The sequence below is a fragment of the Nerophis ophidion genome, linkage group LG24 (assembly GCF_033978795.1).
Source record: "Nerophis ophidion isolate RoL-2023_Sa linkage group LG24, RoL_Noph_v1.0, whole genome shotgun sequence".
In the NCBI taxonomy this organism is placed as follows: Eukaryota; Metazoa; Chordata; class Actinopteri; order Syngnathiformes; family Syngnathidae; genus Nerophis; species Nerophis ophidion.
Genome location: NC_084634.1, coordinates 35603456 through 35617922, shown reverse-complemented (window position 1 = coordinate 35617922; position 14467 = coordinate 35603456). Strand labels below are relative to the sequence as shown.

The 14467-nt window shown below is 41.2% G+C and overlaps 1 protein-coding gene across 4 annotated transcripts in view; it reads right to left on the bottom strand.

Annotated features, from left to right (window-relative positions):
* Positions 1-14467, bottom strand: part of LOC133542353 (rho-associated protein kinase 2-like) — a 164359-nt gene that overhangs the window by 134124 nt on the left and 15768 nt on the right. The gene's annotated exons all lie outside the window — the stretch shown is intronic.

Genomic DNA, 14467 nt, shown 5'->3' with positions numbered 1-14467 from the left:
TGGGGGTACGCGTACCCCTGGGGGTACTTGAAGGTATGCCAAGGGGTACGTGAGATTTTTCTTTAAATATTCGAAAAATAGCAACAATTCAAAGATCCTTTATAAATGTATTTATTGAATGATACTTCTAAAAAATATGAATGTAAGTTAATGAAGTGTGAAAAGAAATGCAACAATGCAATATTCAGTGTTGACAGCTGGATTTTTTGTGGACATGTTCCATAAATATTGATGTTAAAAATATTTTTGGGGGAGAATAAATGTTTAGAATTAAGTACATGAATCCCCAAAGAGGGCACTTTAAGTTGATGATTACTTCTATGTGTTGAAATCTTTATAATTGAATCACATGTTTGTAATCTAAAGTCTTAACAAGCTGCCCTGCTTTCTGCCTCTGTCTGAGCAGTGAGCACCCAGCATTGTCCCGCCCACACAACCATCTGATTGGTTACATACAAAGCCAATCAGCAGTGCGTATTCAGAAAGCATGGAGTCAGTGCTCCGGCGTCGAGATGAGCAGATATGTGTCTAGCAGGTGAGCAGCTGACATCGTACACTCCCCAAAATATAAAAAACACTTCCCAGTCACAACTATTACAAACATCACTATGAGCCGGTTGACCTTCTAGAAACTTAAACTGCAGCTCAGCTCGCTCATAGTTGAGGTGAAGGCTAATTAGCTATTAGCACAACATTAGTTCACTGTGCAGCGTTTGTGTGTGTGTGTGCGTGTGTGTGTGTGTGTGTGTGTGTGTGTGTGTGTGTGTGTGTGTGTGTGTGTGTGGGTGTGTGTGACGGACAGCAAAGCCCTGTGTGTCTGAGAGAAAGACAAGCATTATTGACCTACAGTTAACAACTGAGTTATTTCACTTGACCTTTTTCTTTGTTGATTGAGCTGTGTTGAAACCACAAAAAAGGACATTATGTGAAGAGTTTCGGTCTCTGATAGTTGATATAATAATGTAACTGCATTACAAACCCTACATGAACTCCATGGTGTTCAGGGATGAATAAGTCACTTCTATTGCTATTATACTATTTTTTTCAGCAATAGTTACATTAATCATTAGTAATACAGCAGCCTAGTTTTGTATGGCAGGGTCCCTACTATCACATGTTGATAAAAATATAACATTTATATCAAAAAATCAACTACAGGCTTCCCAAACGATGTCAGCATGTGGCCACACTTTTGACTATTTTTGTCAAACGCTTATTGCAAACGCTTACCTTTATTAAGTCATTAATTTGACTTTGTAAGTCATTGTTTTAGTATCTCAGGTAACTAGGACTATTTTGTTTTTACTTTATGGAAAAAATGTTGAGATATATATCATACATCGCCATTCCGCAAACGGAGCGGAAAACACAACCAAAACTTGTAGGCTTATTCATGCGATGAAGCCGGCCTACTTCGCTAGTCTGTGGTTTATTGCCCCCCCCCCAAGCTGTGGTGGCAGCGACGAGGTGGAGACATGATGGCGACAGGCCAAGTTGCACCGGTCCTTACACCAGTCTCCTCCCCCTGGAGAGTCACCACCTTAACTAACACATTTTCTGGAGTAAACACTGTTACCCATTAATAAAATAGGAATGTGGAGGTTGGATTAAACATTTTTTGTGATAGACCAATACAGGCTTGCAGGACAGGTGTGTGAATGGCGGTGGGCTGAACGCGAAAATGTTGTGTACCGTTACACCCCTATTATTTTTATATCTTTTTTCCAAATAGTTCAAAAAAGACCACTACAAAATGAGCAATATTTTGCACTGTTATACAATTTAATAAATCTGAAACTGACGACATAGTGCTGTATTTTACTTCTTTATCTCTTTTTTTCAACCAAAAATGCTTTGCTCTAATTCAGGGGTAGGGAACCTATGGCTCTAGAGCCAGATGTGGCTCTTTTGATGACTGCTTCTGGCTCTCAGGTAAATGTGAGCTGACTCTGCTTAACACGATAAATAATGAATAACTCCACTTGTAATCAGTGTTAAAAATGATGTTCAAAATATAAAGCATCGTCGTGCATTTTTAATCCATCCATCCGTTTTCTACCGCACCTGTTCAAGAAGTTACGTTGATGGTAAGAAGTTATTTATTTATTATTGTTTAGTGTGGGGCTTGCCCTCCTGGGGGTTCTTCAGACCACCAAGAACCGACATGAGACCCTGTTTCAGGGTTAAAATATTGTTTTATTTTTCAATAAGTCTCTCAGTTGCTCTCCAGCAATTGTCTTTTTCTCTTTCGTTCTGGCTCGCGCTCTGGCTCCAGCACCAACCCCGTCTCTCCTCCTGGCTGCTGCTTATAACATGGCGACAGGTGATGAGGTAACAAGGCCCATGTGGGCCGTCGACGCACCTGTCGCTGATTTTGACGTCGATCCTGGCAACACCCCCGCTTCGCTGCAGGCCCGCAGGCCACGCCCCCTCCACAGTTAGCTTCAGAATAACAATGTTATTACAAAGAATAAGACACCTATTATACCCTAAAAATGTTAGTCTTACTTAAAAATGCACGCTCTTACGGAAATACATTTGAAAATATTTGGCTTCTTGGCTCTCTCAGGCAAAAAAGGTTCCCGACCCCTGCTCTAATTAGAGGGTACTTGAATTTAAAAAATGTTGACAGGGACATCACTGAAAAAAGGTTGAGAACCACCGCAATAAGGGACAAGCGGTAGAAAATGGATGGAATATAAATGATGGCCGATGATATTTTAACAGTATCGTTATACCGTGATAATGTATGTTGAGGACACATTGGGCTGAATTTGAAATTAAGCATATAACCTCTCGATTTCTTCCTGGAGGACAAGGGACAGCTAAACATGCTACGCTACACAATGTAGTGAAGTGAACTGAAGTGAATTATATTTATATAGCGCTTTTCTCTAGTGACTCAAAGCGCTTTACATAGTGACACCCAATATCTAAGTTCCATTTAAACCAGTGTGGGTGGCACTGGGAGCAGGTGGGTAAAGTGTCTTGCCCAAGGACACAACGGCAGTGACTAGGATGGCGGGAGCGGGAATTGAACATGCAACCCTCAAGTTGCTGGCACGGGCACTCTACCAACCGAGCTATACCGCCTCATGTAGGATACATGAACACTTTCCTAACCGCTAAACTAGAGCTCTTGAATTCAAACAGTGGTGCGTGGATCCATACACATATTGGCAATTAGAGATGTCCGATTAATATCGGACTGCCGATATTAATCGGCCGATAAATGCTTTAAAATGTAATATCGGTGTCGGTTTCAAAAAGTAAAATGTACGACTTTTTAAAACGCCGTTGTACGGAGTGGTACACGGACGTAGGGAGAAGTACAGAGCAGTCATACTTACCAACCCTCGCCATTTTCCCGGGAGACTCCCGAAATTCAGTAACCATTCTCCCGAATTCCACCCAGACAACAATATTGGGGGCGTGCCTTTAGGCACTGCAACTGCGTGCGGGCCTAATCACATAATATCTACAGCAGGGGTGCCCATTACGTCGATCGCGAGCTACCAGTCGACCGCGGGGGGTGTGTCAGTCGATCTCCAGCCAGGCTTTTTAAAAAAATAGACCTAAAAATTAGTGATCATCAATCTTCACCAAGACATCACTTAAATGACATTTACGGTACCGGAGGGTCTTGTGAGATGACGCTGGCTGCTGCAAGATCATTATTATGAAAATATGACCGAGAGGAAGGCGAGAAACACTTTTTATTTCAACAGACTCTCGCGCCGTACCTTCCGTCAAAACTCTAAAGGCCGACTGCACATTTCCTATCTTCACAATAAAAGCCCTGCTTCATGCTGCCTGCGCTAACTAAATACAGAGTCTCGGAAAACTGGCGTGCACAAGCGATCCCTCAGAAAGCTGGCGTGCACATCACTTGTGCACGCCAGCTTTCCGAAACTCTTATTTTGTTAGCGCAGGCAGCATGAAGGAGGGCTTTTATTGTGAAAATAGGAAATGTGCAGTCGGCCTTTAGAGTTTTGACGGAAGGGACGGCGCGAAAGTCTGTTGAAATAAAAAGTGTTTCTCGCCTTCCTCTCTGTCATTTTTTCATAATAATGAACTGGCAGCAGCCAGCGTCATCTCACAAGACCCTCGGGTGCCGTGAATGTCAATCAAGCAAGCTACGGAATTTGCCGCCAATGTTTTTCTTGTAAAGTGTATGGAAGCTGGATGAATTAGATGCCAAAAACCAACCACTTTCATGTGGTATTGTACAGAAAGGACAACTTTTTTTCTCCTCCATTTGAAAATGTGGGCGTTATCATCATTACTGTCTGATTCCAATCAATGCAAGTCATCAGAATCAGGTAATACACCAACTTATATTCTTGTCTTTGTGAAAGAAAGACATCTATATGTGTTACACATGCTTGTATTATCATTGAACACATTTAACTTGTTTACAAAAATGTCTCTTTCATAAATAAATAAATATAAATGATATATATAAATGAGGTAGATCCCCTCGAGTTGGTCAATTGAAAAGTAGCTCACCTGCAGAAAAAGTGTGGGCACCCCTGATCTACAGCTTTTCACATACACAAGTGAATGCCATGCATACTTTGTCAACAGCCATACAGGTCACACTGAGGGTGGCCGTATAAACAACTTTAACACTCTCTCGGTTGTGTTGGATCCACTATGGATTGAACTTGCACAGTATCATGTTAGACCCGCTCGACATCCATTGCTTTCGGTCCCTTAGGGGGGAGGGAGGTTGCCCACATATGCGGCCCTCTCCAAGGTTTCTCATAGTCATCATTGTCACTGTCACCGACGTTACAATGGGGTGAGTTTTCCTTGCCCTTTTTGGGCTCTACCGAGGAAGTCGTTGTGGTTTGTGTTGTGGTTTGTGCAGCCCTTTGAGACACTGGTGATTTAGGGCTACATTAATAAACATTGATTGATTGAACACTGTTACAAATATGCGCCACACTGTGAACCCACACCAAACAAGAATGACAAACACATTTTGGGAGAACATCCGCACCGTAACACAACATAAACACAACAGAACAAATACACAGAACCCCTTTCAGCACTAACTCTTTCGGGACGCTAAAATATACACACCCCGCTACCCAATACCCTAACCCCCCACACCTCAACCTCCTTATGCTCTCTCATAGAGAGCATCTCCCAAATTCCAAGCTACAGTTTTGAGGCATGTTAAAAAAAACTATGCACTTTGTGACTTCAATAACAAATATGGCAGTGCCATGTTGGCATTTTTTTCCATAACTTGAGTTGATTTATTTTGGAAAACCTTGTTACATTGTTTAATGCATCACAACAAAATTAGACATAATAATGTGTTAATTCCACGACTGTCTGTATTGGTATCGGTTGATATCAGAATCTGTAATTAAGAGTTAAACAATACCAGAATATCGGCAAAAAAGCCATTATCGGACATCTCTACTGACAATAATGATACCACAATGATTAGATCGATATTTTTTAGTATCGTTGTCGTCATTTTTGTTATTGTTGACAAACCCGGGAAGTAAAAGCCTATAGCATTTTTTTTCTTTTGTTTAGGTATTTTGCACTATTGACTTGATTATATTTTTTGTACGTACCATAATAAAACGGTATTAAAAAAAATACTATAATAATAATCTGAATTTATATTGTACACTGCCATTCTGTGTGTTGTCGGATTACAGTTGTGATCAAAACTGGAATCATACAACAATCTTAACATTTTTAGTATAAACATTGTTGTTATGGCCATTGCTACCCCTGTAACTACTTGGTATTGGATCGATACGCACATTTGTAGTATCGCCCAAAACTAATGTAAAGTAGATACACTTTAACAGAAAATCTGCACAACAGCAGAAAGTATCCAGCTATGAACGGTACATGAAGAAGTAGATTATTGATAATTTTGAGAAAATAAACGAAAATGGTAAAATATGTACCATATACCTTAGTAGCAACTGTAATTTAGAAGCCTTTGTAACCTGTTTTTGTCACGCCTGTGAATCAGGTTTTATGTTTGATCATGTTATGTTTTGTTTTTAGGACTCTTGTTTCCTGTTTTGCACTTCCTGGTTTTGTTTGTTTCCATAGCAACCCATTAGTTTCCACCTGGTCTCCTAGTCAGCTCTCACACCTGTTTTCAATAATCACAGCTAGTATTTAAGCCATTTGTTTTCTGTTCCTCGGCCTGGGAACTTTACCGGACTTTGTATTGAACCCTCATGACCACACACCTACCTTTCCTTGCCGACCTTCATGCCTTGCCACGCTGTTTATTGTTTTGACCACGCCAGGTAAGATTTTTTTCTGTATTCATGCCTCAGTGCAAGTTTTTGTTTTGTGTCATAGATTGTATCTTTTGTTTGTTTGCATATAGCCACACCATTGTGCTGTTTTTGTTTTTGAGTATAGTCTAGTTTTTATCCGCCATTGTGCGCCCCCCCTGTTTTTCCAGTTTTGTATTATAGTCTGTAAATAAATTAAACATGTACTTACACTCACGTCTCGCTCGTGCAAATCATCCTTTGCTTGGAAGAAACAAAACAAATCCAAGTCAAAGTCCAAGCCCTGACAGTTTTTAAACGATTTTAATGTCATTTATGTCAAATAACGTATCATGAAATATATCATTATCGCAAGAGGCTGCCATGTACATTGCGATACGGAGGCTATGTCGCCCATCCCTAGGGTCACATATGAGATGGAGCCTATACCAGCTGACCAAATACAAGGCACACAGAAAAAGTCCATCAGTGCTACCTAGTTCGCTGTCTGAAGAACACAAGCATGCAATAGGAAGTTAAGCTACTGTACAACCATGCAGACATCCCGCTTTGAGCGATAGTCAGGATTCAGTACCAACAGGGACTCTAAAACAAGTTTCTACCAGGAACATACGGTCTTGGAAAAAGAACCGAATCAAGATTTTGATGTTACCCCAGGGTTTCCCGAAGCGCATTGTTGCCTAAACTAAAGTCTTAACAAGCTGCTCAGCTTAGTTCTGTGTCTGCCTCTGTCAGTACGTCTCGCCAACACCCAGCATTGTCCCACCCACACAACCATCTGATTGGTTAAATAAGATGGTTGCCAATAAGCAGCGCGTATGTAACAGCTTTTGATGGAGTGAGCAGAAAGGTAAGCATAAGGCAGCGGACTCTCCCCAAATTATAATAAACACTTCCAAGTCAACACAGTAGTAACATCACTATGAGCCTGTTGACATTCTAGAAACATAAGCGGCAGCTCAGCTCGCTTGCAGTCTTTGAGGTGAAGGCTAATTAGCTTTTAGCCCAACATTAGTTCACTGAGCAGTGTGTGTGTGCGTGCGTTACGGACAACAAAGCCCTGTAAGTCTGACAGAAAGACAAGCATTATTGACCTACAGTTAACAACTAAGTTATTTCACTTGACCTTTTTCTGTGTTGATTGAGCAGAGTTGAAGCCGCAAAAAAGCACATTATGTGAGGAGTTTCAATGAAGAGTTTCGGTCTCTGATAGTTGATATAAAAATGTAACTGCATTATAAACCCTACATGAACTCCACGGTGTTCAGGGATGAATAAGTCACTTCTATTGATATTATACTATTTTTTTCAGCAATAGTTACATTAATCATTAGTTATATAGCAGCCTAGTTTTTTTATGGCAGGGTCCCAACTATCACGTGTTGATAAAAATATAACATTTACATAAAAAGATCAACTACAGGCTTCCCAAATGATGTCAGCATGTGGCCACACTTTTGACTATTTTTGTCAAAAGCTTATTGCAAATGCTTACTTACAGTAAGTCATTATTTTATTATCTCAGGTAACTAGGACTATTTTTTTTTTACTTTATGGAAAAATTATTGAGATGTATATCATACATCGCCATTCCGCAAATGGAGCGGAAAACACAACTAAAACTTGTTGGCTTATTCATGCGATGAAGCCGGCCTACTTCACTACAGTCTGTCGTCTATTGCCCCCCAGTCTGTTACCCATTAACAAAATAGGAAAGTGGAGGTTGATAGACCAATACAGGCTTGCAGGACAGGTGTGTGAATGGCGGTGGGCTGAACGCGTTGGCCCTGCTCGTGCCATCACTTTAATCAGCGGCATCAGGTTTCAACATGGAATCAAAGCCCGTTTGTCGGCAAACTTGTGCCCGAGCCGACAAGAGGGAAGCATCTGGAACAATTCTGCACCTCAAAATAGCAACGGTGAGGAGAGATCTCCCCTGAACTGAAGACGGGTGGAAATAGATCGCATGCTCACAGGCTATTTATTGTGGGACAAACAGCTTATGGCTTTAGACTCAGGCTGCTATTACGCACGGTGCGAGCGTGTGGCTGTCGGTGCGTTACCAAAATAAGACAGAAAACACAATGGAGTACAGTGGGGCAAAAAAGTATTTAGTCAGCCACCGATTGTGCAAGTTCTCCCACTTAAAATGATGACAGAGGTCTGTAATTTTCATCATAGGTACACTTCAACTGTGAGAGACAGGATGTGAAAAAAAAAATCCAGGAATTTTAAAGAATTTATTTGTAAATTATGGTGGAAAATAAGTATTTGGTCAACCATTCAAAGCTCTCACTGATGGAAGGAGGTTTTGGCTCAAAATCTCACTCATTCTTTCCTTAACACGGATCAATCGTCTTGTCCCCTTAGCAGAAAAACAGCCCCAAAGCATGATGTTTCCACCCCCATGCTTCACAGTAGGTATGGTGTTCTTGGGATGCAACTCAGTATTCTTCTTCCTCCAAACACGACGAGTTGAGTTTATACCAAAAAGTTCTATTTTGGTTTCATCTAACCACATGACATTCTCCCAATCCTCTGCTGTATCATCCATGTATCCATTTTGGTATAAACTCAACTCGTGGTGTTTGGAGGAAGAAGAATACTGAGTTGCATCCCAAGAACACCACACCTACTGTGAAGCATGGGGGTGGAAACATCATGCTTTGGGGCTGTTTTTCCTGCTAATGGGACAGGACGATTGATCCGTGTTAAGGAAAGAATGCTGAGAGACAAATATTTTTGGGCGGGCCTCTATGGGCACTCAGCGATGGTCTTATGGATAGGAAAGTTTAGACAAGCTAGCCATAATTTCAGCGCTTTCCACTTTGTTTCTGTTCATATACATGAGCTAAATCAGTGGTTCTCAAATGGGGGTACACATACCCCTGGGGGTACTTGAAGGTATGACAAGGGGTACGTGAGATTTTTTTTAAATATTTGAAAAATAGCAACAATTCAAAAATCCTTTATAAATATATTTATTGAATAATACTGCAACAAAATATGAATGTAAGTTCATAAACTGTGAAAAGAAATACAACAATGCAATATTCAGTGTTGACAGCTAGATTTTTTGTGGACATGTTCCATTAATGTTGATGTTAAAGATATTTTTTTGTGAAGAAATATTTAGAATTAAGTTCATGATTCCAGATGGATCTCTATTATAATCCCCAAAGAGGACACTTTAAGTTGATGATTACTTCTATGTGTAGAAATCTTTCATTATAATTTATTTTTCCACAAGTTTTTAGTTATTCTTATACCTTTTTTTCCAAATAGTTCAAGAAAGAGCACTACAAATGAGCAATATTTTGCCTACTGAAATGAGATGTTCTTATTTAAACGGGGATAGCAGGTCCATTCTATAAGTCATACTTGATCATTTTGCCATATTGCCATATTTTTGCTGAAAGGATTTAGTAGAGAACGTTGACGATAAAGTTCGCAACTTTTGGTCGCTAATCAAAAAGCTTTGCCTTTACCGGAAGTAGCAGACGATGTGCGCGTGACATCACCGGTTGTAAGGCTCCTCACATCTGAACATTGTTTATAATCATGGCCACCAGCAGTAAGAGCAATTCGGACCGAGACAGCGACAATTTCCCCATTAATTTGAGCGATGATAAAAGATTTGTGGATGAGGATATTTATAGTGAAGGACTAGAAAAAAAAAAAATGAATAAAATAAAAAGCGACGGCTCTGGGCGGCGGCAGTGTGAGCGTTTCAGATGTAATTAGACACATTTACTAGGATAATTCTGGAAGATCCCTTATCTGCTTATTGTTTTAATAATGTTTTAGTGAGATTGTAAAGTCATACCTCAAAGTGGGATGGCTGCGGTGAACACGCCAGTGTCTCAGAGAAAAGCCGAGGAGCCAAGCTCACAGCTGCCTTTTTTCGACAGCTACTGCAGGAGGAGGCATAATCCACTGATGTCTCCGGTAAGATATACATCACAATTTTCCCATCCAAAAACATGCTGGTTGACTTAGAGAAACATCTTCGCCTGACCGCTCTGTGTTAAAGCTTCACAACAAACAATGAAACACCGGCTGTGTTTCGGTTGCTAAAGGCAGCTGCAATACACCGCTTTCCACCAACAGCATTCTTCTTTGACGTCTCCATTATTACTTGAACAAATTGCAAAAGATTCAGCAACACAGACGTCCAAAATACTGTGTAATTATGCGAGGAAAAGAGACAACTTTTAGCCGTAAGTGGTGCTGAGCTAATATGTCCCCTCCAACCAATAACGTCATCATTCCGCGACGTTTTCAACAGGAAACTCCGCGGGAAATTTAAAATTGCAATTTAGTCAACTAAACCGGCCGTATTGGCATGTGTTGCAATGTTAATATTTCATCATTGATATATAAACTATCAGACTGCGTAGTAGTGGCTTTCAGTAGGCCTTTAATAAATCAGAAACTGATGACATAGTGCTGTATTTTTACTTATCTATCTCTATTTTTCAACCAAAAATGCTTTGCTCTGATTAGGGGGTACTTGAATGAAAAAAATGTTCACAGGGGGTACATCACTGAAAAAAGGTTGAGAACCACTGACCTAAATGACTGATGTTTTAATTGATTTTACCCTTTAAAATAGTTTTTAATCATATTTGTTTTTATATTGTTTTTATTGGTTTTATATTTATTTATGTTTTGTTTTATTCAGTCATTGGTGGAGCATAATATATATATATATATATATATATACATATATATATATATATATATATATATATATATATATATATATATATACATTTTTATTTTATTTTATTTTATTTTATTTATCTTTTTTTTTTTTTTTTTTACAATTGTTTTTAACATGGCTGTGCAGCACTTTGGAAACATTATTGTTGTTTAAATGTGCTATATAAATAAAGTGGATTGGATTGGATTGGATGTATCAGAATATCCACTTATTGATTTGAGATTTTATTTATGAGCAAAACCATCTGGTATTAGAGGTATTGATGTCAATATCAATCTGTGCATCACTACGATAATAATAAATTGTTATCAAAATTAAAAGAGTTAAAATATTTGTTTTTTTGACGCCACAAGCATAGCTCAAAGATTGGGACAAGTTTGGCAAAACTTGGAGGCTGAATGTCAGTACAAGTCCGAAAATGCATTTTGTAATGACTTGTAAAACACATAAAATAGCACAAAATGTTCCCTTACTTTCAACGTTTTTACCAGTGACCACGGCCATTTTTCTCTTCCTGTTCATGCTGGTCACATGTTGCGCCGACTCGCGCATCTTTGTTTCCGTCCGGATAAATGCGACCGATGACGTCACCGACTGTTACTGACACATGAGTTTGCAACGGGACGAATGAGGCCGGCAGGATGGATCGCAGCAGGTGTTCATCTGTGAGACAACTGCTATGTGCTGAATATAAAGATAGTGTACATGTCACCGCACGACTAATATCGGGACAGGCCGATCGGAGGCAAGACAGGTCATGGAACCAGAAAGGGAAAAGACAACAGACATCCCAAATGAGGACGTGAGTCGAAGTGAGGAGGTTTAATAGCCGCAGCACTTCTAGTAGGACCACAGAACCGTACGTGTGTCCATTACATCGTCGGCTGGGAATTAAAAAGTGCCTGCCTGCAAATGTATTTTTTATCTGAGTTTAAAACATGTATTATTTGCACAACGATGTTATTTATTTTAATGTAGAAAGAATATCTGTGCATTTTATTTCCATCCATCTATCTATCCATGTTCTTCCGCTTATCCGAGGTCGGGTCGCGGGGTCAGCAGCCTAAGCAGGGAAGCCAAGACTTCCCTCTCCCCAGCCACTTCGTCCGGCTCTTCCAGGGGGATCCCGAGGCGTTCCCAGGCCAGCCGGGAGACATAGTCTTCCCAACGTGTCCTGGGTCTTCCCCGTGGCCTCCTACCGGTTGGACGTGCCCTAAACACCTCCCTCGGGAGGCGTTCGGGTCGCATCCTGACCAGATACCCGAACCACCTCATCTGGCTCCTCTCGATGTGGAGGAGCAGGGGCTTTACTTTGAGTTCCGTGGCGTGGAGGAAACTCATTTGGGCCGCTTGTACTCGTGATTTTATCCTTTCGGTCATGACCCAAAAATCATGACCATAGGTGAGGATGGGAACCTAGATCGACCGGTATATTGAGAGCTTTGCCTTCCGGCTCAGCTCCTTCTTCACCACAACAGATCGGTACAACGTCCGCATTACTGAAGACGCCGCACCGATCAATGTGGACCAAGCTCTGACACTGATCATACAGGGAGCGGACCGCCACAATAAAACAGTCCGATAATATTTTATGTATTTTATGTATGTTATTCAATTCTGTGCTGTTAATACCCATCTTGACTAACTGGGTTAATAATGTTTACTTCAATTTCAGTGAATCTCGCTTAAAAATGTCTATCTTTATATGCATACTTTCACCGGAAAATATTGAATATCAAGTTTAAGCAAAAATATATCGATATACCTTTTCGTCCATATCGCTATATTATAGCCGCCAGAAGAGAACAGACAACGTCCGACACTATTTTTTAACTTTTATTGCCAATCTTATGCTAATAAGCAGCCGAATTCCAACACTAATTTCCTCCCGTGCACACTTGCCGGTCTTTGTGCTTTCTTACCAGACACAGAACAACCCTTCCACATTCTTCGCTAACACGATGTGTTCACGACCATTGAACAATGAACATCAAGTGGGGGGGGCCATGGTGGCAGGCTGCAGCTCTCAGGCGCTGCTTATCCGTCCATCACCCGTATGGGATTTGCATCAAGGGTGTTGGATTGGGGGTGGGGTATGTGTGTGTGGCATAGGGTTGGGCGATATATCGCGGGTTTGTTTCTGTGCAATATAGTGATATTGGAGTATACGTTCTCACGCAGTTGCTTTTAGCTGCTGGCATTAGACTACAGGCTTTTCCCACTCCTCACAGAGAGCAAGCGCACCTTCTTACATACGTCACATACTGTCAAGTCATACTGTGCTATACCTATACGCCCTCGCGGAGCAGAGAGGTAGCAGCATGGGTAACGTTAGCTGTGATGCTAGCGGAGCCGTGCGAGTGGTAATACGAGTGAAAGAAGGTGCGAATCTGGTAACAAATGAAGGACAAATTAATTCTCGAGCAAAACAGCAGGGGGTCCGTCGTCTGGGGGTGGTTTGGCTTCAAGTGGGAATATGTCGAACAGACAACCGTAATTTGTCAAGTGTGGGGCAAAAGCGTTGCTACAAAAAGTAGCATTACTGCTAATATGTAGCATCATTTGAAAAGCCACCTGCTAGAGAATGAAGAGTGCTTACTACGCATGTCAACATCTGCATTCGGTGCCACACACCCACACCATCAACACCGTATGACAAAAATAATCAACAAGAAAAGGAGATAATGACCGCAGGAACCTACCACGTAGCGAAAGACCAACGCTATTTTATTTGCTATTATGCAGCTCGTTTTTATGTGACATTTATTGAAATATCTTGTGTGACATCATGCACAAAAGTGCACTTCATTTGTTTCAAACTATGGGAATGTGAGTGTGAGTGTTGACTTGTCCAGGGTGTACCCCGCCTTCCACCCGATTGTAGCTGAGATAGGCGCCAGCGCCCCCCGCGTCCCCGAAAGGGAATAAGCGGTAGAAAATGGATGGATAGTGGCGTTTTGTACAAAAAGTGCACTTTAATTGAGTGTTGTTTTGATATGGGCTTCACGGTGGCAGAGGGGTTAGTGCATCTGCCTCACAATACAAAGGTCCTGCAGTCCTGGGTTCAAATCCAGGCTCGGGATCTTTCTGTGTGGAGTTTGCATGTTCTCCCCGTGAATGCGTGGGTTCCCTCCGGGTACTCCGGCTTCCTCCCACTTCCAAAGACATGCACCTGGGGATAGGTTGATTGGCAACACTAAATTGGCCCTAGTGTGTGAATGTTGTCTGTCTATCTGTGTTGGCCCTGCGATGAGGTGGCGACTTGTCCAGGGTGTACCCCGCCTTCCGCCCGATTGTAGCTGAGATAGGCGCCAGCGCCCCCCGCGACCCCAAAAAAGGGAATAAGCGGTAGAAAATGGATGAATGGATGGATGTTTTGATATGTCATCTTAGTGACATCATGCACAAAAGTGCACTTGTTTTAAAATGTCTCCGACAATCTTGCACTTTCTGT